This window comes from Meles meles, chromosome 3, assembly GCF_922984935.1.
Source record: "Meles meles chromosome 3, mMelMel3.1 paternal haplotype, whole genome shotgun sequence".
In the NCBI taxonomy this organism is placed as follows: Eukaryota; Metazoa; Chordata; class Mammalia; order Carnivora; family Mustelidae; genus Meles; species Meles meles.
Genome location: NC_060068.1, coordinates 94335756 through 94361813, shown reverse-complemented (window position 1 = coordinate 94361813; position 26058 = coordinate 94335756). Strand labels below are relative to the sequence as shown.

General features: G+C 36.8%; 1 protein-coding gene and 1 pseudogene across 8 annotated transcripts in view; one reads left to right on the top strand and one right to left on the bottom strand.

The window, feature by feature from the left end:
• Positions 1-26058, bottom strand: part of PDE4D (phosphodiesterase 4D) — a 1501314-nt gene that overhangs the window by 419487 nt on the left and 1055769 nt on the right. The gene's annotated exons all lie outside the window — the stretch shown is intronic.
• LOC123939406 lies at positions 3575-3738 on the top strand (annotated as a pseudogene).

The following is a 26058-nucleotide window of genomic DNA, read 5'->3' as shown; positions in this document are numbered from 1 at the left end:
TTCATAATAAGCATTTCTGTTCAATGATTTTATTTTTATATTATTTTTATTATGAAATGACGCATGCTTATTTTAACATTCCAAATGACACCAAGATATACAAATAAATAATGCTTATCTCTTCCTTCCTATTAATCCTACCTTTTCTTTATGTGAATCATATCAATGTATATGTAGACATATTATATATACACAGACACACACACCCCCCGACACCTATCTCCTTTCTTTTTGTACAAACTACGCTTATACCATACAGAATCCTAAGTATTTTTGTACTTAAAAAAATCATAGACGATTTTTCTGTAAATGCATAGAGATACAGTGTGTTCTTTTTAATAGTTATGTAAGATTCCACAGAATAGGTGCGTTATTTCTGCAGTCAATCCTTTACTGGCAGACATATAATTCTGAACTTCTACAAACAATGAACATATTTGTTAATGTATTTTCTCACTGGTTGGGAGCTTTTATTTCAGTAACTAGGTTGCAAGATCACAAACTGTATACACTTCCCTTTAATAGGCTCCAGCAGTTCACCCTCTTACAAGTCATGCAGAAAGATGTCCATTTCCCCACACACTCTTGACAACACTATTGATGTTCAAAGTCAGCTCTCCAAAATGCCCAGAGATTGCACACAGTTCCTGGCTAATAGGAAACTGTTATAAAGATGCCTACAAAAGTAAGAGCAGCCTATCTAAACTAAAATCTACCAGCTGAAAGTCTAGACTCTACCTCAAAATGAAAAAAGTTTAAGCAAAACAGAGAATTTGCTGCTTAATTTGCATAATTAAAGAAGATAAAATAGGGAGGGAATCCCTGCTAAGTTTCTATTCTTTCTTAATGAGGATTATAGATTATAATTTGGGGCAAGTCACATAATTTTACAATGGGGAGGCAGTGTTTAATTACCATCACTTGATTGTGATGCACAACTGAGTATAATTTATAGTTTTTGAATTTATGAGGCCCTTTGGGCCTTCTGCCTCATCTTCAAGTCCTAAGAACAAATGTACAGTATTTTTATCTGTAAACTAATATAGGGGTCTTTGCCCAATATTAGAGAATAAGACCTGCTTCACAGAAGAATTTCCTAAAAAGGAGAAAAATAAAAAATTGGAGACATAAACTTAATTGGGAGGGAAATATGTGCCCTGGGATGGGTAAAATTTCTTGGTTTTCTTAGCAGGGACATTTTTGCTTGTACCTGGTCAGCGATTGGCTGTGAGCCTGGCAGGATCTCATTGGGATTACTTGTACTTAAATTGGGATGAGAAGAGACTACTGCTAAAATCCACCCAGCCAAGAATCTAGAATTTGTGAGAATACTGGCCAATTAGCAGGGAGCAACCTCTGAGGGAAACTCAGAACATCCTGTCTTCCACAATTCCCTTTCTCTGAGGCTGGGTGGAGGTAGTTGAAGACTTTTCCTTTGAGAAAATAAAAACACACTGGGGAACCTAAATTCATGTACAGATTAGAAGCACAGTCTGTAACGAGTTTACAGCAAAATAAGACTCCAATCATACCAAAGAATCACGAGGCCTACCCACTGACATTTTGTTTGCTTGTACATACTAGGATTTCAGTGGTGGGATGGGCATAGCATCCAAACTCAATTAGCACTCTCATGGTTTGAAGCTCTTGAGAACACGCAAACAAGGGCAGGTATCACACTAGACTATCTAGAGCATCAATATTTTTCATGGTACTAGAGGTTGTGATGTTAGTAATATCCTTAAAAGCAATTAAAAGCAATTGCTAGGAAGCAACATTTTGAGGCCACAGGACTTTTCTAATAATTCTAATATTTATTAAAGATGATTCTTTCAGCTGTTAGCTCTAACCTAGGCTGACTTTGGCAATTTTAAAAGCTGGAGGAGTTCTTTCAGGACATGAGGATGTCATCTGTTCATGACCATGTCAGAGAATAAGAACTGACTGAATCATTTCCCTTTGCTTATGGCCGGGAAAGAGTCCTCTCCTCCCCACACTTCGTCCTCTCTGTCACACCGACACCAGACAGCAATAACCCTGGGGTCAAAACCTTGCATATTTTTTTTCCATATTCTATACCTTTCTGCTGTTATAATCGTATGCTCATGAGAAAATTCCATTTGGAAGTCCCACAGGTACCTCCTTCTAGAATTTAGAATGTAATTCACATCCATTCTTTCTCTACATCAAAATGCTTTTCTTTCTATATTCTCTGACACTATCCCATTCAGCCAACTATAAGACAATCACTTCTAATCAGGCCACAAATCCTAGAGACATGAATGTTAAAAAATATTATATTAAAAATAATATATTGCATTATTATAAAACTATAATAATGTTATATTATTACAACAACATTGTATTAGCAATAGTATTGATGGTAATGATAAATAATAGCTAATATTGATAAGATAATTTTTATGGTCCTGGATATTGTAAATGATAGTAAGTTGTTCCTTTAATCTTTATAAAATTGTACGACTTTGACACTGTTGTTAGGCTCATTTTGTAGAAGAGCAAAACAAGGCAAAGGAAAAATGAGACACGTGCCCCAGGTCACACAGCATGTTAAGTGGTGGAGTCAGATTTAGGAACCAGTTAATCTGGCTCCAAAGACCAGACCAAATTATCCCTCTCTACAGATTGTGATTTCCTTATTATCTCTCTAATTTATCTCATAATTTGCTTTGAGCTAATACTCTCAGCCTTCTCCTCCTTAATTCTATCCTTCACTTGAATGCCATGTAGATCATTACAAAATGGAAATCTGAATATGTGATTCTCTTTGCTTGGAATCATTCAATGGCTACTCATTTCTTTAGCAATGAAGTTCAAAATTTAAATTCCAGAGCTTAGCACAGGAATTCCCTATGGTCATGCTCTGACTTCTTCTCCTGTGTCCATCACAAGTAACCCTGGTAATGTCCTGCACACAGCCTGCTCATTCACTCCACTGGCCCCTCAAAGACGACAAGATCCCTTGACCAGAACATTTCTGCCTCCTCCTATGAGTGGCTGTTTCTATGTGTCGTCTCTTCCCCGAAACTTATTCTTCATTCCTCAGTTTTTTTAGATGCCTCTTACCTCTTTTCCTCATCTACTTATAACTAGAGCATATCGTTTCATGGCTGTTGATACATTCGTAACTCCTCACTGTGGAACTATAGTTTCTGGAAGGCAGATATTCTGCTTTATTTGTACCTTGCATTACCAGCGACCAGAACAACACTTGTTTGTTAAAAATAAAGCAGCTGAAATTACAAGATGCTGGATATTCCAAAGACCTGCTTAACTCTCTCCTTAATTCTCTCATTTTAGCTACTCCTCCAGAAAAATAATAAAAGTATCTGCCATCTTTCCAATCTTCCACACATTGGAAGTAGAGGCACTATTCATTATATGTTAGCAAACAGAAGTATTTCACAAACAGCACCCACTGTAATATGAGAGCAACACCTCTTCTCAGAGAGTGAGGGACACATATGGATTTGATCTGCAGGTGATGGAGATGTGTCTGTTTGGGCTGACAATTTTAGTTCAACAAATAAAAATTATCAAAAGTAGGAATTCTAGCTTTGCGCAGTGGCAGTATCGTAGCCAATGAGGTTTATCTGAGGCGCGATTATTGCTAATTGAAAAGTAGGAATTCTAGCACTTGAATAAGCTTGCAATTATGGCTTCATTTAATCATGTTCTATGCTTTGAGAATAGACAAATTCAAAATTAATTAATTAATCCATTTTGCCCTATTAAGGGTTAGCTACGTGATTCAATACATTTGACTTTTCTGATAACCCATTTCTTCTTTTTTTTGTTTTTTAATATTTTACTTATTTATTTGATAGAGAGAGAGAGAGATAGCCAGAGGAGAGCACAAGGAAGTGGGGGAGAGAGAGAAGCTCCCTTAGATGTGGGGCTCGATCCCAGGATCCTGGGATCATGACTTAAGTTGAAGGCAGATGCTTAACTGACTGAGACACCCAGGTGCCCCATCTGATAACCCATTTCTTAAATACTGAACAGGTAACATTTCACACAGCTTGTACAAAATGGCTGCAATCAGAAGGGAATTTCAAAAGTCCACAGTGTTTTCCAAAATAGTGAAATATCCTTAATGCCCAAATGCCTAATTAAAATGTGGAATATCCACTTAATGTGAATCTCATAAACACCTTAAAAGGACTGTGTTGAAATAATACTAAGATATGCTAATAAGTAACTTAAACACATAAGCACGGAGAAATATACACATGAATTCCAAAGCCACATACACTGGGGAAATTCTAGGTTAAACAAAGATAGACAGATTTTATAAGGAAGCGGTAGTTCTCAGAGTTTTTATTAAGCTAACATCTGCTCTGAATTGTCAATAAAGTATGGATAGAGTATATGGCATTCTCCATGGGAACTTATGAAGACAAAACATCTCACGTGACACTCTAGGAATTATTTTTTAAAAATAATACTTAAGGATATGGAGAAATATTCATAAACATCAACCTAGGAAAAAAATTAACTTATAAGACAGTATAATAGAATGAGATCATTTTTAAACAAGGAAAATATATTTATAAATTTAAAAATAAGAAAATAATAAAGTATACATTGAATATAAAAAATACCTGGATAGGAAAAAAATGTATGATTTTAATTTTCTTCTTCTCCCCATCTATGTTATTTAAATATGCTAGATCTGTCTGGTGTTACTATTTTAATAACAAAAATGGGGTCGTTATTGAAATTTCAAAATTTGGATTCTATCAACTAAAAATAAAAATTATTGATTGTAGGGCACCTGGGTGGCTCAGTGGGTTAAAGCCTCTGCCTGCGGCTCAGGTCATGATCCTGGGGTTCTGGGATCAAGTCCACCTTGGGTCTCTGCTCGGCAGGGAGCCTGTTTCCCCCACCCCTCTCTCTGCCTGCCTCTCTGCCTACTTGTGATCTCTGTCTATTAAATAAATAAATAAAATCTTTAAAATATTTATTAATATTAATATATTAATATCAATGTATTTATTATTAATTATTTTTAAAATTATTGATTATTATTTGATATTATATTATTAGTGTTATTGATTATTAGCAAATTAAACACCACAGATTAAGAGAAATAGTGATGACTTTTTGTGTTTAGTGTGTGGCATTTTTGCGTGTCCTCATACTTCATACTTCTACATCTGTAGAAGTAGCAAAGAATTACTCTAATTTGATTAGTGAACTAAAAGAGAATACGGTTCTTACCAATAAGGGAGGCCCTGAAATTTGGGTATCCTTTGGGGCTAAAGCTAATAAGAAATCACAGTATGGATGAGATTCACAGACCAAGAACTGTTTTAAAAAACCTATGCCATTAAGGTTTATTAAGGTATTCCTTTATTTATTAGGAAACATATTTCACTGAAAATAAATCTGCAAACCTTGACAATGAGAATATTTTGAAAATGTACTAAAATAATGGAGGACAATAGGATACCTGTAAATACAAATAGAAGGGGTAGTGGTCTTGCTGGCATTAGGAAAAATTCATTTATAGTAACAACAGTGTTGAGTATTCCAGAAACAACTAACTTAATTTAGTTATTTATATGGAATTTTAAAAAGATTTTATTTATTTATTCATTTATTTAGAGCCTGTGAGTAGAGGGAGGGACAAAGGGAGAGGGAGAGAATCCCAAGCAGACTCCCTGTTGACTATGGAGCCTGATGCAGAGCTCGATCCCATGACCTTGAGATCATGACCTACGCCAAAATCAAGAGTAAGAAGTTCAACAGTCTGAGCCACCCAGACACCCCATGGAAAAATTCTTTAAAAATAATCATAAAGTGAAATATAATGAAAAGTGAAAAAAAAGCTTAATACCTCCTTAAGAAGATACAAGTCCCCCTGATCTGACTGAAATTTGGAAGCAACTTCCTGATCTACGATTTGCCTTCTTAAGTAGAGTTATCAAGAAAATGGGTGTCACATGGAAATGGTGTTTTTCTTAAACCAGTTGTATCTTCAGTTATAAAGGACAGTGCTAACATTATGATGTACAAATTATTATTCTCTTGGAAATTTTATTAGCATGACTCAGTTCCTCAGATTGAGAAAACCAATGAGACTCAACTATACCTTTTAGAACTTAGAGAACATAAAGCACCATAAATCAGAAAGTCAGCAGGCCTAACTGAACTTTATAGCAAGGATAACATTTATTTATTTATTTATTTATTTATTTATTTATTTTTAAAGATTTTTTAAATTTATTTGACAGAGATCACAAATAGGCAGAGAGGCAGGCAGAGAGAGAGGGGAAGCAGGCTCCCCACTGAGTAGAGAGCTCGATGTAGGGCTCCATCCAAGACCCTGGGATCATGACGTGAGCTGAAGTCAGCAGCTCAACCAACTGAGCCACCCAGGTGCCCCATGGATAACTTTTATTTAAATGAATAAGCTGCTTCATTTCCAAAGAAGGCAATTTGGGGAATGAATGAACCAGGTTCTCAGCTTCTTAAAAAAGGTTTTATTCATCTAGTGGATTCCTCATCAGGAGCAATTTCTCTCAAATTCTTATTTTATTTGTTAACTGTCAATTCTTCAAAAGCCCAGCAGCAACCTATTGATCATATAAAGTTAAATTTATTAAACTGACTGCAATAAGGGAGAAGAACACTTGGACCAGGCATTGTTAATACCTTAGAAGAAGAAACCAGGAATGAAAGAACTTAGGTTATTTCTGCTTGTTCTTAGTTCTGTTTAATCCAAGGACAGGGAATTCTGTTTGTTTCAATTTCACTCCCAATAATTGCCCATGATGGCTGATAATCTTATCTTAACAAGCCCATTAGATATCCAAAGTTTAGGCTGAGTTAAAGTAGCAATAAAATCAACTGAATAAAATGATGCTCATTCATTGAAATTTCAGGTGAGCCCACACAATTCATATCTCCAAGTTTTTTAGTAAACTGTTCAAACGTTAAATGGAATGACATTTTGCTTTAAGAGGTATGGAAACGGAAACAAATGAGTTTAATATACATAATGGGCTTTGACAACATGACTTCTTCAACAGATGTCCTATACTACTTCCCACACTTTCATCCTTAAAAAGCACAGTCTACTTGCCAAGATACACACTGTTGCCAAAATTCGGCTGTGAAAGAACTTCCAACAGTAGGAACCAGTGGAAAGAATTAAAGCACTTTTAAGCTTATTTCCAAGTAACCAAATGTCTTATATGACTATAAAATCTGAAGATGAAAAGTAATCATGCTGTAAGTTCTTTCTTTAGTTGGCCAAGCAAAGAGACTAGTTGGTCAAGCAAAGAGGAGGTATCTTTGGGAAAGGATGTTCTGTATCTGGTTGCTAGATGATTTTTTTAAAATGCATCAATTCATTCTTCTACCTCAGTAAGTTGCCCAGCCAGCCAGCATGAGTTGAACATCTACTCTACATACACACAGAAGCAAATGGTGTGATTCTCTCTCTCTCTTTTTTTTTTTTTTTTTGGTTTGATTCTTAACCAGAAAAAGTCATATAATCCATTCAATGCCTAATTCAAGCATCATGACAAGATGCACTTCAAATGACCACTTATGAGGGAGAAACGAAAAGAAAGACAGTATCAGTGATCCTATTTGAAACCTTGTGGTTGGCTAATATCACATCAAGCTTACATTTAGCCTAAGCCGTCATTTATTTCTTTACATTGTGTTGTTAATCTTCTCTCTTCTCAAGTGGATTATAAACACAAGATGGTCAGATCCATAACTTACTCATCTTTGAATTCTCCACAGTGCCTGGTACATTGCTCTCCATACAGTAGATGCTCAGTAACTATTTGTTACAAAAAGAACTTGCACCCCATGTCCTACAGTTAACTTTTTAAAACTAGGGGATGATATTCTTCATTTACTTGAAGAGTACAAGCTGTTGTCCCAGTGTGACTTATTAAATAGTGCTTCCTTTGATTCTCAAAAGTATCACTGTTTGGGTTATAAATTATCTGGTTATCATCTGGGTCTGAGACTGCACCTGTACAAGGCTGCCTCAGCCACAAGACTGAAAACAGCTCAAAGACAAACAATGAGTCTTCCTCGTTATTACTTCTCTAAATCCATCACTGCATGCACTGTTTCTAGGATCTGCATTAATGACTCAAGAAACAATAACAGTAATAATAGGGAAAGTCATGCTAGTTTTAACCAGATTGAACAAATCCAGGGGAAAACAAAATGTAAAGGAGTGATCTGCATAGATGTATATTAGGTAGGTAAATACTGACCTGAATAGTCTCTTAAATTTGATTATAGCCAAAGTTATCCCCTTGTATTCAAATCCATAGGGTAGAGTAATTCTGGAGTTATTTGTAATTGAGGGAGAGACCAAAAGGAGGATGCTGATTTTGAAGTCAAGTGACTTTGGTTCATAACCCTGCAATGCCAAAAATGGGTTAGGTAACCCTGGGAGATACATGAGACCTTTCTAGTATTGGTTTCCATGACACTTCAGCTTTGTTCATTCATTCAACAAATATTTACCGCATCACTATTCTAGGTGTTCGGAATCTGGCAGCAAATAACACAGACAAATAGTCCTGCCTTCATGGGATGGATATTCCAGTGGAGGCAAGTAGATGGACATACAGGTAAGCAAAATATGTAAGAGAGAGATAAATGAAAGGAAGAAAAATGCAGCAGGGAAGGGACATAAGGAATTCAGGGAAGGGGCTTCTGGGTCAGGTTCTGGGGCTCTGAGGTGTCTGAGGGGCTGCTCTTCCTAAAGTGACTGACTTCAAAGGAAAGAAAAGGAAAAGAAGCCTATGGAAAGATGAGGAGACAGGTAAGGCCCAGACAGTACTGGTACATTATTTGTTGATTGAATAAGTGAGTGAACGAGTGAATGCCTTCGACAGATATCAGGTACAATCTTGAGAGATAAACAAATCCATCACCTGAGAAAAAATTCAAGGAAGCTAACACAACCTAGAATATTACTAAGATTCTACAAACCCCTAAACTAAAACAGTCCTCTTAATTAATGGAAAAGATACATTTTTTTCTGACATGATTCATTCCTTTGTTGATGGACTATTGCTATGGTTGTTACTAGAAAATTTAATATAAGCAACTATGATTTAGCAAGTGCTTAGAATTTTACTGTTAAGTTAGATAAACAAATCCCCAATCTAGGCAAAATAGAATATAAAGGCAATTATAGAAAACATAAAGTGGTAACAAATGAAGAACAAATCAGTTACATGTACCCCAGGCCTTTATTAATTACCTTAATTATTTAGCAACAGAAGCTGTGCTAAAATTTTAAAGAGTTGCCTTCTCTTTACTTACTCCCCTTAGACAAATAGTCAGTTACAAATTCTAAATTGATGTCTACCAATAACAATTATAGCTAATATCTACTGAGCATTTAATTGATGACATCAGGCAATATGCTAGGAACTTTTCATATAATCAATTCTCATAATTGAAAGATTTATTAGAAATCTTTCTAATAACTGGAAATGTAGTCTTCTCCTAATGCATGAACACTCTCCGGGGAGAAGCAAGTATCGGCTCCCAGGTGAGTACATCTTGGTATGAGGACCACCCTGCTTCATGGGGCAGCAGGCTTACTTGGAGAAGATCCAAATATTGTAAAGTCATTTGCACCAAATTAATTTTCACCTTTTTAGAAGTATTGTCTCTTAACTGTAGAGTTGGAATCACTGAAACACAGGCCCAATTCTTTTTTAATATGACAGCCTGGTGATCATCTAAGAAAGGTTCCGGTTTCTCCTTTCCATGTCACTTGATCAAAGTTCTTTCAATTGTTCCTATCACACTTCTGGACTTATCCCTGTTTGCTGATTCCTCTTAAAGTGTTATATCTGAAATTAAATCAACATTCTAGGTGTGATAGGGTTCTTCTGGGGGCAGAAAGAGACAATCATCTCCATTTCTCTGTTCATGTAAATCTGTGAATGAGGTTTAAGACAGTTTTCCTCATACTCTTAATTCATGTACCATTTCCCTTAGGATTATCCCACTATCCAATTCACATTAATTCTGAACTTGGAACTACAGTCATTTTTATTAGTAAACATTTGTAATTGTTGATCCTGACCTTGCATTCCAGGGTACTCACATCAGTTTCAAGCTCATTTTTCTGTATATTTGATTGGATGAATAATCTTCTATCCAGGCAAACAGTTACTCCTTATTCATTATTTCTCATCTATGTTTTTCAACTGGTAATAAGTCCATTTAAATGCATTTTCAACTAACTCACATATCCACTATATCTGCAACTATACCACAAGAGATTTTTTCAAATACTTTACCAAAAAAAAAAAAAAAAGAAACCCCCCAAAATCATGCTATTTGTATGACACTTACCTGATTTACTAGACAATATGGAGATATAATTAATTCTGTGTGGACTGGGAAATGCAAATGATAAAAATGGGGTTTGGAACAAGACGTTTTTATTAACAAGACTGAATGCTTTGTAAGAGAGAAGTCAAAGAAATGTTAGGTAGCATCTTGGACAATCATTCAAATATTAAATTGAGTATGAATCTGCTGTAATATGAAAAAACCAATTTAGCTGAACCAAGGCAGTGTAACTTGTAGGGAACATCACACAGTGAATACAAAAAGGGAATAAAAATGTGCTTAGTCAACAAGTGTTGTATCACAGATATAACATTGATAAATCAGCAAGTAAATAACTCAATACAAAATCAAGAGGGTCTAATGGGTGATGAAAAGGATCAAGGCATGAGGGTCTTTGAGCTCACTCTCCGTTTATAGACTCCCTGACTAAACCAGAGACCTCTCTCAGTTTGAAGAGGGGCACTCACAGAACGTTCAGAGAGGATACTGTGACTGAGAATGTTTGCATGAATTGGTATCATTTTGCCAGATCAGAAGACACAGCTGATTTAATGCATGGTTTAGAGACATTTGGCAAAGATGCCTACCAAATTCTACCCTCTCTTAAGAAATAAGGTGGGATTGGCGTAACTGGGTGACTCATTTGGTTGGGTGTCTGCCTTCAGCTCAGCTCATGATCCCAGGGTCCTGGGATTGAGCCCTGCATTGGTCTCCCAGCTCATTGGGGAGCCTGCTTCTACGCCTCCTCCCTGCTATGCTCTCTCTCTGTCTCTTTCAAATAAATAAGTAAAATTAAAAAAAGAAGATATAAGATAGGATTTTGAGGAAAGCAGAGAAATGGAATATGGCAATATAGGAAGATTACCTGGTAGGAAAGGCCTATTGAGCATCAGGCATTTGTTGGAAAGGCTTTCAAAATGTCCTCAAGGTCCCTTTCATCCACACCCTAATGCCACAGAGTTTCACACAGAAGAGCCCTGGCTAAGAATAGGCAGTTTATATACCTGAATTAGGTGTGGATAAAAGAAGTCATTGATCTTCACCATCTACATGTGCTAACTTAAGCAACAACTTTTGAAAACACTTTCCCCTATTTTACAGCATTAAAAATCATTTACTCATTATTTATTTGGTCCTTAGAAAAGTCCACCAGAATGAGAGACACAAAAGGAGAAGCAAATGGTCCCTGATCTCACAAAGCTTACAATATTCTTTAGAAGACTCAAAAACATGAATACATTTGCTGTCATTGTGAGAGAGTACGTAGTGTGTGGCTCAAGCACAAAATGTTGTAAGAGCTCAGGGAGAGCAAAATAAATATCTACCCTGAAGTAAACTCATTCAGTTTGCACAGAGACTTTTGCTCTAGATCTTTCCAGACAGATAAAAGAATCCCAGAAGATAATTGATTGCATAGCTCTAAAATATGCATAAGACAATCTGATCATTTCTCTTATAAATTTACATAAAGAAGTAGATAAAGACAGCAAATATTATGCCCAAATGCTTACATAATGTTACCTTCAAAGATGGCATATGTTTGCACTTGATTTTTTATTTCCGTAAAAGAAATGTTAGAATTTCTGAACTGATAGTCTATTTAGGAAGAAGCATGTACTTAGTTGTTCTCCTTTCCAGTATGGGGAAAAAAATCAATGATATAATTATATGGAGAAAGAAAAAGTCTAGGTCATCTGATTTACCAATGCCATTGCTATCATCAATAGGAGTATCTGGAATTTATTTAACATGTGATTATTTTGCTATAATGGATAATGTTAATACCCAAGAGAACAGATGGTATAAGCACATTTTAAATTATTCAATGAAAGATGTTTTTTAAACCACAAATGTGTATTGGCAGAGTGGATTTATTTAGCATTTAATCCTTGCTTATACTTTTGCCCTCTTACATTTGAAGAGATAACCTTAGTCAACTGAGAAGTATCCTTTTCTTTTTCCTGACTTCTTGGATACAAAAGTAACAGAAAACATATAATAAGGGGGGGAAAATCACAAAATTTTGTTTGGGGATGGGAAAAGAGGAAAGAAAAACAAGAAAAAAATGTATAATTTTTCTTGGGTGGTACAGTGGGGTTTTACCATGAGAAGCAATCATTCTTTAGCAAATTGATAAGAACTAACCTGGTTGAGATCAAGTAGGAAAGTACCTAATTCCATTCTTTAGTGCCTTTCTTTAGGGACACCCCATTCACATGAAATATACCCTAATTTTAGCAACTGACCTGAACATTTCAAGACTCACAATAGCCAAGGTACTTTGTCTTTTTGTTTTTGGCTATTTATCCTTAGAGCATGGTGAAAAAAACTGGAGAACCCTTCTGGGCATTTTCTGAAGATAACAGAAGTAAATCTAGGGCTTGGCTATAGACCTTTGGCCTTACGCAGGCTAAAGATAAATTAGAGTACTTCCACACAAGGGAAACACAGGGAATCACTCCACCACCAATGATAGAGGTCTAGGATGGAGCAGGTGAACTGGCTGTCCTTGAGCCATAAAGGGCTAGCAGATCTGAATTTGACTGGCACACTGTCTTTTTTCTCTTCTCTTCTTTTTTTTCCCTTTTAGTCCAATATTTAAAGCACACAGGAAATGCCACAAAAAGTTGAGATTTTGACCTCTTTTGAAAATTTATAAGGTCTAAAATGTGGGGCCCTCTTTCCTCTAATCCATTCCTATATGGTGAACTGAAACCAGAGCTCAGTATTCACTGTCTTCTTTGAACAAGGCAGGTGTTCTTCAGTGTGATGTAACTCCCACCCAAGCTACACAACTCTGATGCATTTCCTCCAGGCTTCTTTAAGTGTTTACCTTGACAACATTTCAAGTGAAATTCGGAGGTGAGAAAGAAGCATATCTACTATCACCTGGTCAAATTCTAATCCAAACATTAGCACTCAGCTGGGGTACGTCCTGGCCCTCCAACCACGTCTTACCATTACCAGAAGCTATTTTCACTTCTCAACAAAGAGCTCTTTACAGAGTTGTACAGAGCTTTCCCATAGTCCTGGCATGACCTGATTTGTGTGTTTCTGCAACTCTCCACTATACAATTAAATAAAATGTTTTAATTTACCAATACAGACCTGTATTTAAACCAAGATCAATAAATATAATCACTTTTTGTGAAGGAAGGAATCCTTTGGTAGAACATTTTTACATACTCAAGAATCATACAGGGGCGCCTGGATGGCTCAGTTGGTTAAGAGTTCAACTCTTTGCTTTGGCTCAGGTTGTGATCTCATGGATTTTGAGATGGAGCCCAGGGTAGGCTTCTATGCTCAGTCAGGAGTTGGCTTGGGAGTGTCTCCCTCTGCCCCTTCTGTGCATGCATTCCTCTCTTTTCCTTTCTCTTTCAAATAAAATAAACAAATCTAAAAAAAAAAAAAAGGAAAGAAAGAAAAAGAAAAAAAAGGAAACATACTGAGTTGATGCCAAGAAATACTTTTCCAGAGGGATTGACATATACTGTTGGGTCTGATTTATCATGTCTGAACTGAAAATTCTGTTTTCAACATTTATATATATATATATATATATACATATATATATAATATATATATATATACATATATATATAATATATATATATACATATATATATAATATATATATATATACATATATATATAATATATATATATATTGAAAATGCAGATTAAGCTGCCCAAATATATAGATCTTATTGCAATTGTAAGGCAGTCAATTATTTAATGAGAAGTTAAGAAGACTGTCTATATGACCTCGATAATAGCAAATGATTTAGTCAAAATTGTACTTTTCAAATACTTTCAGACATGTAGACACATCTTAAAGCTAGTCTTAATTAAATGCTCAGACTCATTAGCAGAAAATTTCAGCTTGGGAATTACGTTATTTTATGTGACTAATATACATATGTATACATTTACGCAAAGACACAACACTTTAGAAAAAATGCATCTCTTTCTGTCTTATAGAATAATATATTTTTAATAGCTAGAAATGGTACAGAACAGAAAGTGTGACACATAGCACAATACGGATAGTTTAAAGTAGTCTTTTGTCACTGACTATTCCACATGGTAATATATAGCTGAATTTGAATAGTATAAAGGAAGATCCATTGGTCTACGGATACAATATCCAATACTGAAATAATTTATCCATTATATCTGTCATTAAGGGGTTTCTGATGTAATAGAGTAATTGCTTAAGTACATAATATGGATTTTTTTTTAGAAATTGAAAACAGCTATAAAAGAAGAAGTTAATTGGCTAATTGGGCTGTGTGTGTGCATACATGTATACATATATATACACAAGTGTTTGTAATGTTTTATGTATTCAAATATTATATAAATATTATAAATAACCTACCATTTTATTAATATTAATTTCAAGAAATTACTAAGTAAACTGCTTATAAAACAATGAGAATGACTTTTTGTTGGATAAATAGAGCTTGCCTGCTGGGTGAATACTACCAGGGCTGATGACACTTCTGGCTAACTCCTTAGGAATTATCATTACAGGCCATTTCCAGTGTGCAGAAGGAAAGAGTTTCTTGATTTTAAGGTCATTTCCCCTTGACCCAGACAACATTAGCTAACTGGATCATCCGCTTAATCATTGGACTTTAATGCCAAAGAACTTTTGGCAGCGTCACAGAATCAGATCCCCCTTAGCAGATGTAGACATGTCATCAGTGAATTAAAAAGAAAATGTGTAGCACAGGCTCTGAAGGGAAGTTCAAAAGGGGAAGCCCCCAAACATGTACACAATGGCAAATCCCTAGAAGAAGGGGATAGCTTCCTACAGATGCCATTTCAGAGGGCTCAATCTGCATTGATCAATATTTAAATGTATAAAATCCGGTGTGTTCTAGTCAGTCTCTCTCCCTCTTTTCTCTTCATACTTATTTTAAAAATAGTAAAACAAAATTTAATTTCCAGAGTTGATGTCAGATGTTAATGCTGTTAATGCTGACTTTTTGATAGGACAGATTTTCATCAATGAATAAACAATAAAATATCATATCAGAAATCTTGAAAAATAGTTACTAATTTAAGTATTCCTTTAGTGACTTCATGTCATCTGTGAAGATGATTCAAGATTTGTTTTCTCGAGAATCTAATAAGGGTTAGACTTGTTAGATTGAGGACAGCATTGGCAGTTTATTGTCCCAGTTCCTTAGTGCTCTGGGATGGGCCAGACTTGGCAGGGACTAAGTTTGGAATTACAGGGACTCGTGTTCAGGATGCAAAATTCAAGAAGAATTTTGCCTTCACTGAACAATACTACAAGGGAATCCATCAATATTTCTTTCCTTGGGTTTGCTTCTCCATGCTTTTCCACCTAGCAAACACCAAGCCATGCTTTAAGATTCCACTGTGATTTCTATTTCTTTTACAAGATCACTTGTTGGAGCAGAGTGGGGTGTCAAGGTGGAGAAGGCAATGCAAACATTCCCTCATAGATCTATGAGTTCATTAACAGTCAATAGCTGCTTAGAAGGGTGTCTGTTACATGCCAACCACATGCTGAGGACTCAAAGAAGAATGTCGCATTGCTCCTGCTCTCAAGGGCCTACCGTCGAGTTAAGGAGACAGACAAGTAAACCTGCACAACAGAGCTCCTGGGTAATGTGTGAGTCTGTAAGTCTAGCTAAGAAGAAAAACAACAGTAATTTATCAGAATGAGAAAGTAACATTAGGGACAGCATGAGGGCAGTATCCAGAATATGTTAAAGATTTAAATCATTTTGTAATTAACTTGGAAGACTGTGACAGATTAGGTTATTTATAAAATATTTATGGATTTTTGAAGCCATCCCTCTTCAAGGGTCATATTTCCTGCTTCATTGTTTTTGAGCGTGGCCATGCAACTGACTTTGGTCAGGGACATGAGAGTGGTAGAGATCTGTGGCATTTCAGAGCAGCAGCTTTAAAAGCCATTGTGTGGCCCTGCCATCTCCCACTTCTGTGCCTTCCCAGGATGGGCTGATCCTTAATGAAAAGGGTAAGGAAGAGAACAACATAGGGCAGCTAAGGACATGTACCAAGGGCAAGAAATAAAACCGTGGTGGCAGCCCCCCAAACATCAGGGTGGTTTGTTACCTCAGCATAACTAGTCTAGACTGGCTGAAACAAAGAAAAATTCATAGTTGTCTGAACAGGTGGTGGGGAGATCTTAATTTTCTTTACACAAAGAAGGTTGACAAAGAGAGCTTCAGTTGGTAAAGATTATGGCATTTTGTAAAATGGTACCTTCTCCTATTTTTCATGATGTTTTTGGTAAGGAACTCGAAGAAAATCCTCTGGCAGCTGTTTGAAGCAAAAGTTCCATGCTACAGCATTCCCTCACAGCTGCCCTGAAGGAAAGGTTTTTCCTATTTCCCTTCTCTCAATTCCCTCCTCTGGGCTCTGGGTTCTGTCCTGCCAGGTGCCTCAGGCATTTCTCTCCTTGGGCTGTTGGAGTGCTGGTTGAGATGGCAATGAAGTTCCTTGAATTTTTAACACACTGGAGTTATCATTCCCAAGATCATTAAAACAATCCATGTAGTATATCTATAGCCAAAGTAATAGCAGCCATAATTCAGAAAACAATCTTTATGTTGGTATTCTAAATTCTAGTTTTTGTTTTTTTGTTTTTGTTTTTTTCCTGTGCCAACACAGAGAGTGAAGGCAGGGATATTGCAGTTTGGGAATAAAAGTTTTGAAATAAAAAATAAAAAAGGTTTATCTCACATAAATCTGTTCCAATCCTCCACCTTCCCACCTACATGTTGTCTGGTGACTCTAATTCAGGTTGGGAGGTCGACAGGACCTTCTTCATAGGAGATCTGAAAGATTACTGATCATATAACAACGGGTGTGATGTACCAAAAGATACAAATACCACCATTTGCAGACAAAGGCTCAAATGTGAATGGCTCCAATGCCCCTTCCCCAAGAGTGCTCCATGCTGCCCATGATCTCCCTGCTCTGCCTGAAATACCCCTGCTTTTACTTGTTTCTGGGTTTGCTCCTGTTTTCCTGTGAAATTATTAATAGCCCCCCTTTTATGCCTGGACAGTGAATTAATTTGGGTGCTCTGAATCAAGGCTCAGTACCAAATAGTGTTAAGGTACTGGAAAGCTTGTGCCAGGAATTTTCCAAAATGCTCTCTCAGACCAGGCTTATTATATAGCTTACTTCCCAGATCTACCCCTTCAAAAAATGCTAAAAAAGAAACCTCTTAAAATATCCTACCCGGGCGCCTGGGTGGCTCAGTGGGTTGGGCCACTGCCTTCGGCTCAGGTCATGATCTCAGGGTCCTGGGATCGAGTCCCACATCGGGCTCTCTGCTCGGCATGAAGCCTGCTTCCCTCTCTCTCTCTCTGCCTGCCTGTCTACTTGTGATCTCTCTCTCTGTCAAATAAATAAATAAATAATAAAATCTTTAAAAAAAAATATCCTATCTAACAAAATCTGGACCTAAGTGTACAAAAGTATTCTTTACTTCACCTGGGAAACTTTATATTAATTATTCATAATGAACTCCTTTTTCTAACATGTCATAAATGCCTCTATCGAATCACTGGAGTTGGGGAGTCAAAAGAACAACTTTCTTTTCCACACTTTACAAATGTCTTTATTTTTAACACGGTTACGTGTGTTGGTTTTCTCAGTCTAACATCTCACTTTGGGGCATGGTGGGAACACAAGTAATTGATAGAGGCAGGAAAAGGCCACCAGTCAAGTCCCCCATTCACAAACTGCTCTGTGAAACAGAAAGGAAACTCCCTAGAGTGACTTGATTTCCGTGAGTCACTTCAACTTAAATGATACCATTTGCCGGACTTTTGCAAAAGCAAAGATTTGGATGAATATCTGACATTTCAGTTACCCAAGAGCATACATATGTTTATCAAATGGGAGCCTACTGATGGAATTCTGTTTCTATATGGTGTTTGCCATTTGGAAGTTATAGTCCCAGTATAACTGGGATATAGCCATATATCTGGCTGGTACAATATAGCCATATTCTGGCTATATGTACCATACTGACATCCAGAGCAATGCAATTGCTGATTTAAAAAAAAAAAAAAAAGTGAAACCAAAGTTCTAGTCCAACTATGCAAATAGCCTCCGAGTGCCAAATGGTGAGCATTTTTGAGGCAAATAATTTGGGTGAGATGGTATGTGAGGCATGTTATACTTGGTGTGAAAGCAATTTGTGTGTGTCTTAAGGTTGTTGTGGTACTGCAGTCTTTCTCTGCTCCATCAACTGTAGGCCAAATTGAGGGATGCATTATTTAAGATTTATCTTTTAAAAAAAAATCTTAGGGGCGCCTGGGTGGCTCAGTGGGTTGGAGCCTCTGCCTTCAGCTCAGGGCATGATCCCAGGGTTCTGGGATCGAGCCCCGCATCGGGCTCTCTGCTCAGCAGGGAGCCTGCTTCCTCCTCTCTCTCTGCCTGCTTCTCTGCCTATTTGTGATCTCTGTCTGCCAAATAAATAAATAAAATCTTTTTTAAAAAAAAAATCTTAGTTCACATCAAGGAGTTGAAAAGTCAATTTACCATTTTATCTGTCAGTACTGGTTGGTAACAAAAGGAACACGGCAGGTCAGCCTTTTAGCAGAGAGTGCGTCATTTCCACCTAGTAGTCAAAAGGGTGACTGAACTTTGAGAGGTTTAGCAGCATGAGAAATAAAATGCAAAAAAGGCAAGGCTGCTTATAATCCAAGCAGTTTACATATATTTTAAAAGTCTAACAACTATCAATCATCTCTCTCTCCCATTTTCTTTAAAGACAATAGCAAATACCCTTTCTCCCTTTTCTCAAACACTTGCTCCCTACTTTCCACACAGAGCCGATGATTTTTCTCCTCAAAAAGGAAAGTTCTCCATGTCCAGCCACCAAACTGACAAACTCATCTGCACCCACATTCACAATTTCCATTTTACCCTCCTTCCAACTGGGCTATGGGTCTCAGTCCCTCTCACATCCTCAAAAGCCCGGCTTCATCAATCATCCTCAACTATTATCTTCCTCTTCATCAAATCCTTTCTGTATGGATTCAAACAGAATCAATTACTTCCCATCTTTGATAAAATCTTGTTCAATTCCTACTTCTTTGTACAGCTACCTTTATACCTCCTTCTCAAATCTCAAAGCCAAATCTTGAAACACTTCCCTTTATATCCATTGTTGTGACTCTTCCTTCATACTTAAACCTCAACCAACCATCATCTGGTTTCTGCTCCCATGACTATGGACTTTTCTCTCACAGGTCACCAAGTGATGTATGTTCTATTGGTCAATGAACATTTCCAAACCTGCTGCCACTTCTTCCTTTCTGAAACACTCAGTTCTCTTAGTTTCCACAATACACATCTCTCTTTATTTTCTTAACTTTCTATTCATGTCTCAGTTTATTTTTCAGCCTCTTCTTTACTCTCCTGTTCCAATGTTGGTGCTGTTCAGGACTGAGACAAGGCCCTCTCATTCTCCTAATTTTGCATACTCTTCTTTTTTTTTAAGATTTTATTTATTTATTTGACAGACAGAGATCTCAAGTAGGCAGAGAGGCAGGCAGAGAGAGAGGAAGAAGCAGGCTCCCCGCTGATGGAGAGCCCGATGCGGGGCTCGATCCCAGGACCCTGGGATCATGACCCGAGCCGAAGGCAGAGGTTTTAACCCACTGAGTCACCCAGGCGCCCCTTTAATACTCTTTTGTTGGTATCATTAACCATGACTCTCCTCCAGTAAGTATTCCCTTTTGCTGTAAATAACACCTCATATATTTATCTAGTTGTCCTATTTTGAACCCTGAGAACAATTCTAACTCCATACTAAGCCTTACCTCCTAGAGCCTGTCAATTACCAAGACATGCCCACTCTATCTTTACCTCTATCCCTCAAATTTGTTCACTATTCTCTGTTGCAATGCCCTCATTCTCCTCCACTTGACTGTCACCATCTGCAACTGTCCAAAATGGTTCTTGGCCTCCTTTCTAACCAGTTCTATTCACTGTGGTCACTGACTTTATAAAACAACAATGCCCATATCACTCTACTATAATGGCTCCTAATTGGTTTAAATTAAAAATCCTTAAAGCTTGAAAGCCTCCTAAGATTCCTGCCCTTCCTCCCTTTCTCTATTACACCACACTCTAGTTATCCATATGTTTTTGGTTCTCAAAACGTACCTCATTTTCTCTCCCTTCACCATAAGATCTAAAATATGTTTCCTCTTCTCCACTGATAGATTCCTATGCATACTTGAAGCTTTGGCATAAATTGTATTCTCTCAGGTAAATCTTTATTGACTACTTCTAATGTAGGGTCTTTCTCTGTCACTCTCATCAAAGCTTTATCAAATAGCACCCAATTAAGAAAAGAAAAACACTCTACATATTTCAAAAGGACTGAATTTAGTATCATAAATAAATAAATAAAATCTTTAAGAAAAGAAAAGAAAAGGGGTGCCTCATGGCTCAGACAGCTAATGACAGACTCTTGATTTCTGTTTAGGTCATGATCTCAGGGTTGCGAGATTAAGCCCCATGTTGGGCTTCCTCAGTGTGGAGTCTGCTTGTCCCACTCCCCTCTGTCCCCCATGCATATGTGTGCTCTCTCTCTCAAATAAATAAATAAGTTACATTAAATAAATACATTCTGGAAAATAATTACACAATTGATGAATGAGTGATTTTAAACCATTATGGAGGTCTAACTATATGACAGAGGTCCCAAGAGATAGACGGGCTGACTCTAAACAAAGAAATATAAATCTAGAGATGCCTTGGTGGCTCAGTTGGTTGAATGTCTGCCTTGGGCTCAGGTCATGATCTCAGGGTACTGGGATCTAGTCCCCCATTGGGATCCCTTCTCAGTGGGGAGGCTTCTTCTCCCTCTGCCCTTCCTGCTACTTGTACATTCTCTCTGACAAATAAACAAATAAATAAAATCTTTAATAAAAAAAGAAAAAAAAGAAATATATATCTAACGGGTAAAAAAAAAAAGTCAGATGTAACTATAATATTCTTTTGGTGTTTCTATGGCCACTAAAATATTTTGGCTGGAAATGTCCACTTTGTGATTGTTGTATCATTGTATCAATAGCTTTGTAGGCTTAAAGATAATTATCAATTTAATTTCAAAAACAATTTCATGAAAATTAAAAATAGATTTATAAAATAATAAGAGTCAACTAGAGCACCTTGTCACTCAACCTAAGGAATCCCTTTTCCTAACTGGGAAAATAAGACTGAACATGTTCCTTGAAACTGAGGAATAGGGATTTGCTTTAAAAGAAAAAAAAAAGTGGAATAGCAGTCAAATAGGGACAGTTAACTAAGCAATGGAAAGAAAAAAGTCACACAGGTACCTTGTTAATCTATAACTGTTTTTAGACATAGTAAATCCTTAATCTCTCCTTTGCCAGAATAAAATGGCATGCATAAAAAGAATGCAGAAAGTTCAGCTGGCATCGTTCTGTCTGTTTTAATAGGCTAGATCTGCAATGAAATCTGATTTCACTTACACGAAACTTGCCATTGAGATAACTGCCCCTTGTTAAACTTATATTTTACTGGTAATGAGAGAAGACATAATTTACATGACAGAAGGTAGAAAATCAGAAAAATTAACTACAAAATTGTTCATTTATAATAGTTTATATTTATCTTAATATAAATAATTGATGTATATTTTTCCTTCTTGATTGCATTTGTAATGAATCACCAGTCAACACTTAATTTGTTCTTTTAGAATAAAAAATATTTTCAGGGACCATATTAGCTGGACTTTCTTTAGTTTCGCTGTTATCAAAGCAGAAAGATTGCTTACTTCATCCCTAAGCAATTTGAAGGGAAAATTATGTTAAAGTTTAAACAATGGTATTTCAAAAGACCAAGTTAATTTTTAAAAGTATCCGTTTGTTGGGGGGTGGGGCACCTTCTGATATTTTTCTACAGGTTAAGATAGGGGTGAGTGCCCAGATTTTTTTTTTTTTTCAGTCTTGATTGTTCCAGCAGCATTTAGCTATTTTGCATTCTATTCATTCAGGCTTCCAATTCAGTGGTTCTCAACACTGGCTGCACCTTGACTTGACCCCTACCCTGACCATTTAATAGAATCAAAATAAACCAGGCAGAGGACTAGGTACCAGTATTTTTAACATTATGCAGGTGAAACATAATGTACAGCTAATGTTTCAATCTAATAAATTTGAGACAGCTTAATTGATCGGATGATCGCATGATACTGAAATCACACTGAAGTTGGCTACCAAATTCTAGCAGTTCAAAAATTGAATTAATTTTAGGGCCCTAATTAGGCATTCACTTAATTTATTCAATCTATTTTGGTCTTTTAGCTATGGAAGGAAAGTTGAATCAGTCCCGTGTGATTCTTAATTTATCATAGATCTCTGACCATCTGATGAGGCTAAGTATACATTCTCCAGAATACTGCATGTCTATACAAAATTTTATGTACAATATTCAATTATCCCAGATGTGTGAAACCAGCCATCTCTCTCTCTTAGGCACAAAGCTGAGAACATAACTGACTTAAAATCAGGCAAACTTCAAGTCAGTACAAAATAGAGTTTCTAACAGTTAGAGCTTCCTTATAATATAATACTGTGAAGGCATTAAGTAAGGAAAATGATCATGTGAAAATAATATAGAAAAGTATTTACAAAAAAAAGTGAAAAAAGTATTGGTCAATATATATATATATACTTTGCTTAAATGTGCATGTTATACAGATACAAATTGGAAAAAAATATAAATAACAAAAACCGGAAGTGAATTAACATTTTATTGTAAATGTCTTTAAATAATATATATTTGCCATAAAAATTACAACAAACAAGTATTGTGCTATTTAAGAGGATGATTTTTATTGTTTTGCCTTCATGGAAGACATGGCGGGATTAAACAACACCAAATTACTTGGAAGAAGGTAATGCAGAAACCAACTGTGTTAGAAAATTAAATAGGGGTCCAAAAAAAAAAAAAAAAAAAGGAAAGAAAGAAAATTAAACAGAGGGTCACCAAACCAGGAAGTGGTGCCAAGATGTCAATTTTGTTATTATTCAAGCCTGTCTAGGAATAATGATTTAACCAGGAGAACACCATGTATGGCACTGTCCAAAAACGACCTTGATAGCTCACTCTCGGTTGTTTGGACAATGAACTAGCTGTTGGCAGCTTCCCCATTCTCTCATCTAGAGGTTTCATCCACACTCAGCTTCCCATGAGACTGGCAGCCATCTTGGCTGCAGGGGCTGCAACTTCCCATCCTACTCTAAGGTTTCTAGGGCTAGGCAGCTAGTCTTCCCACACAACTCCTCCAAAAAGAGCTGACATCTACACAAAAACAATTCAGCAACCAGAAAGTTTGTCTGTATCTGACCAACGAAGTTCTTCTCTACAGGTGTCCTAAAAATGAGTCAGCTGATGGGGCGATGAGGGGAGAATGGATCACAACCCCTTCTCTTCCTACAAACCCTTGAATAGTAAGGTATTCAAAGTCTATTCCTTAACTCATGCTACCTACTGCTGGGGCACATGAGCTCTCCAAGACACATGACAACTATGAAGGAACCCACATGCCTGGTGGGTTGAGCAAGGTGGGATGGGGAGGGCAGTAGCTTTCTCAGGCAAAGACCAATATAAGTTGGCCCAAACTTTATGGACTACTCTCAGATATCCAGGGTTTCTCTTGGGGAGTATACTGCTTTGTTCTTCATAGATAGCTATTTATCTACAGCAATACACACTGGTCTAACAAACTTTACATTTTAAAAAGTTTGTTGAAAAGCAAGCAGTAGGGGCACCAGGGTGGCTCAGTCAGTTAAGCGGCTGCCTTCCGCTCAGGTCATGATCCCAGGGTCCTGGGATTGAGCCCTGCATCAGCTCCCTGCTCAGCAGGGAGCCTGCTTCTCCCTCTTCCTCTGCCTGCTGCTCTCCTTACTTGTGCTTACTCTCTCTCTGTCAAATAAATAAATAAAATCTTAAAAAAAAAGAAAAGCACGTAGTAAATTTCCATTTCTGTAAAAATGTGTATATATGTATATATATATTTTTAACATATACCAAAAAAAAAAAATCCAAGTACACATACAAAAACTTTTAGAAATATATCTAAAAGGAGGGGAAGGAAGATGGCAGACATGCATTTTTATCTAAGTCTTACACTTCTGTAGTGTTTGGATTTTTTACAAAAAGATTGTAATACATATATAATCAAGACAAAATAAACATCAAAAATCCAAGCTTCTTAGTTTTATTTTAGACAGAGTTCTGAAACTTACATTTCCTATAAGAAAATGTAGAATTGAGTCAGTTTGTAATTAAGAAATTACTCTCTAGATCACTCTGGATGCCTACTAGGCCTAAATGTTTTGGCCCTTTTGCCAGCATTCAGTTCTGCTATAAACAATGCAAAGTGATCAGAACCTAAAAATACTTCGATTGAACTTGGTAATTTTTTCCACAAAGTTGGCCATTTGCTTGATTTTATCAACTCAGTCCAAAGGTTTTAACTAGTATATTTGCATAGACCTGAATTCATCATCTCCTTAGATAGAACTGGGCATTTTCCAAAGGATTGTTCTTTAGGTCCCTAATTTGTTTCTCCTAATCTACCACCTTGTAAATTGGACAGGTATCTCTGGAATCTGGTGATCCTTTCCACAGACTCTCAATAAAAACTCCCACTCATGGTCATATCTGGTCGCTATTTCTTGTCCATTTTAGAAGTTCTCAATGGAAAGGGTGTTTGGGTGGCTCAGTTAGTTAAGTGTCTGCTTTTGGCTCCGGGGATGGAGCCCCACATGAGGGGAAGGTGCCTGCTCAGCATCCCTCTCCTGCTCCCCCTGCCTGTGTTCTCTCTCTCTCTCACTGTCAAATAAATAAAATCATTTTTTAAAAAGTGGGGTTTTTTTTTGAGGATTTTATTTATTTACTTCAGAGAGACAGTGAGAGAGAGAAAGACAGCATGAGAAGTGGGAAGAGAGGGAGAGGGAGAAGCAGGCTCCCCACTGAGCTGGGAGCCTGATGTGGGGCTTGATCCTAGGACCCTGAGATCAAGACCTGAGCCAAAGGTAGCCGCTTAATTGACTGAGCCACCCAGGTGCCACCCCTGCCCCTCCCCCACCAAAAAAAGTTCTTAATGGAAAAATAGACTGTTCATGATTTCATGTAAAAATTGTTAATCAAGATAATGGGCTATGTGGTTGGTTGCAAACTCTCCTTTTTTTTTTTTTTTTTTTTTAAGATATTCTTTATTTTCAGAGACAGAGTGAGTACACTAGCCGGGAAGGCAGGGAGGGGCAGAGGGAGAAGGAGATTAAGCAGACTCCACATTGAGCATGGGGCACTACTCTGGGCTAGATTCCAGGACCATGAGATCATGACCTGAGCAGAAATCAAGCTTAGGACTAAGTCACCCAGGTGTCCCATGAGCTTGCATTGTTAAGAGCTTAGCTATGCTAAGATGGTCAGGTTAAGTAACAGAAGCAAATAACATAAGATAGCATTCATAAAATTGTTTTGAGTGAGTAAATTAGCACATCAGTAAGGGCAATTATTTAATAGTCCATTGTTCTTTTTCTAACATTTTTTTTTAAAAAGAACAAATTCTTATTTTATTTTAATTATTTTTTTAAAGATTTT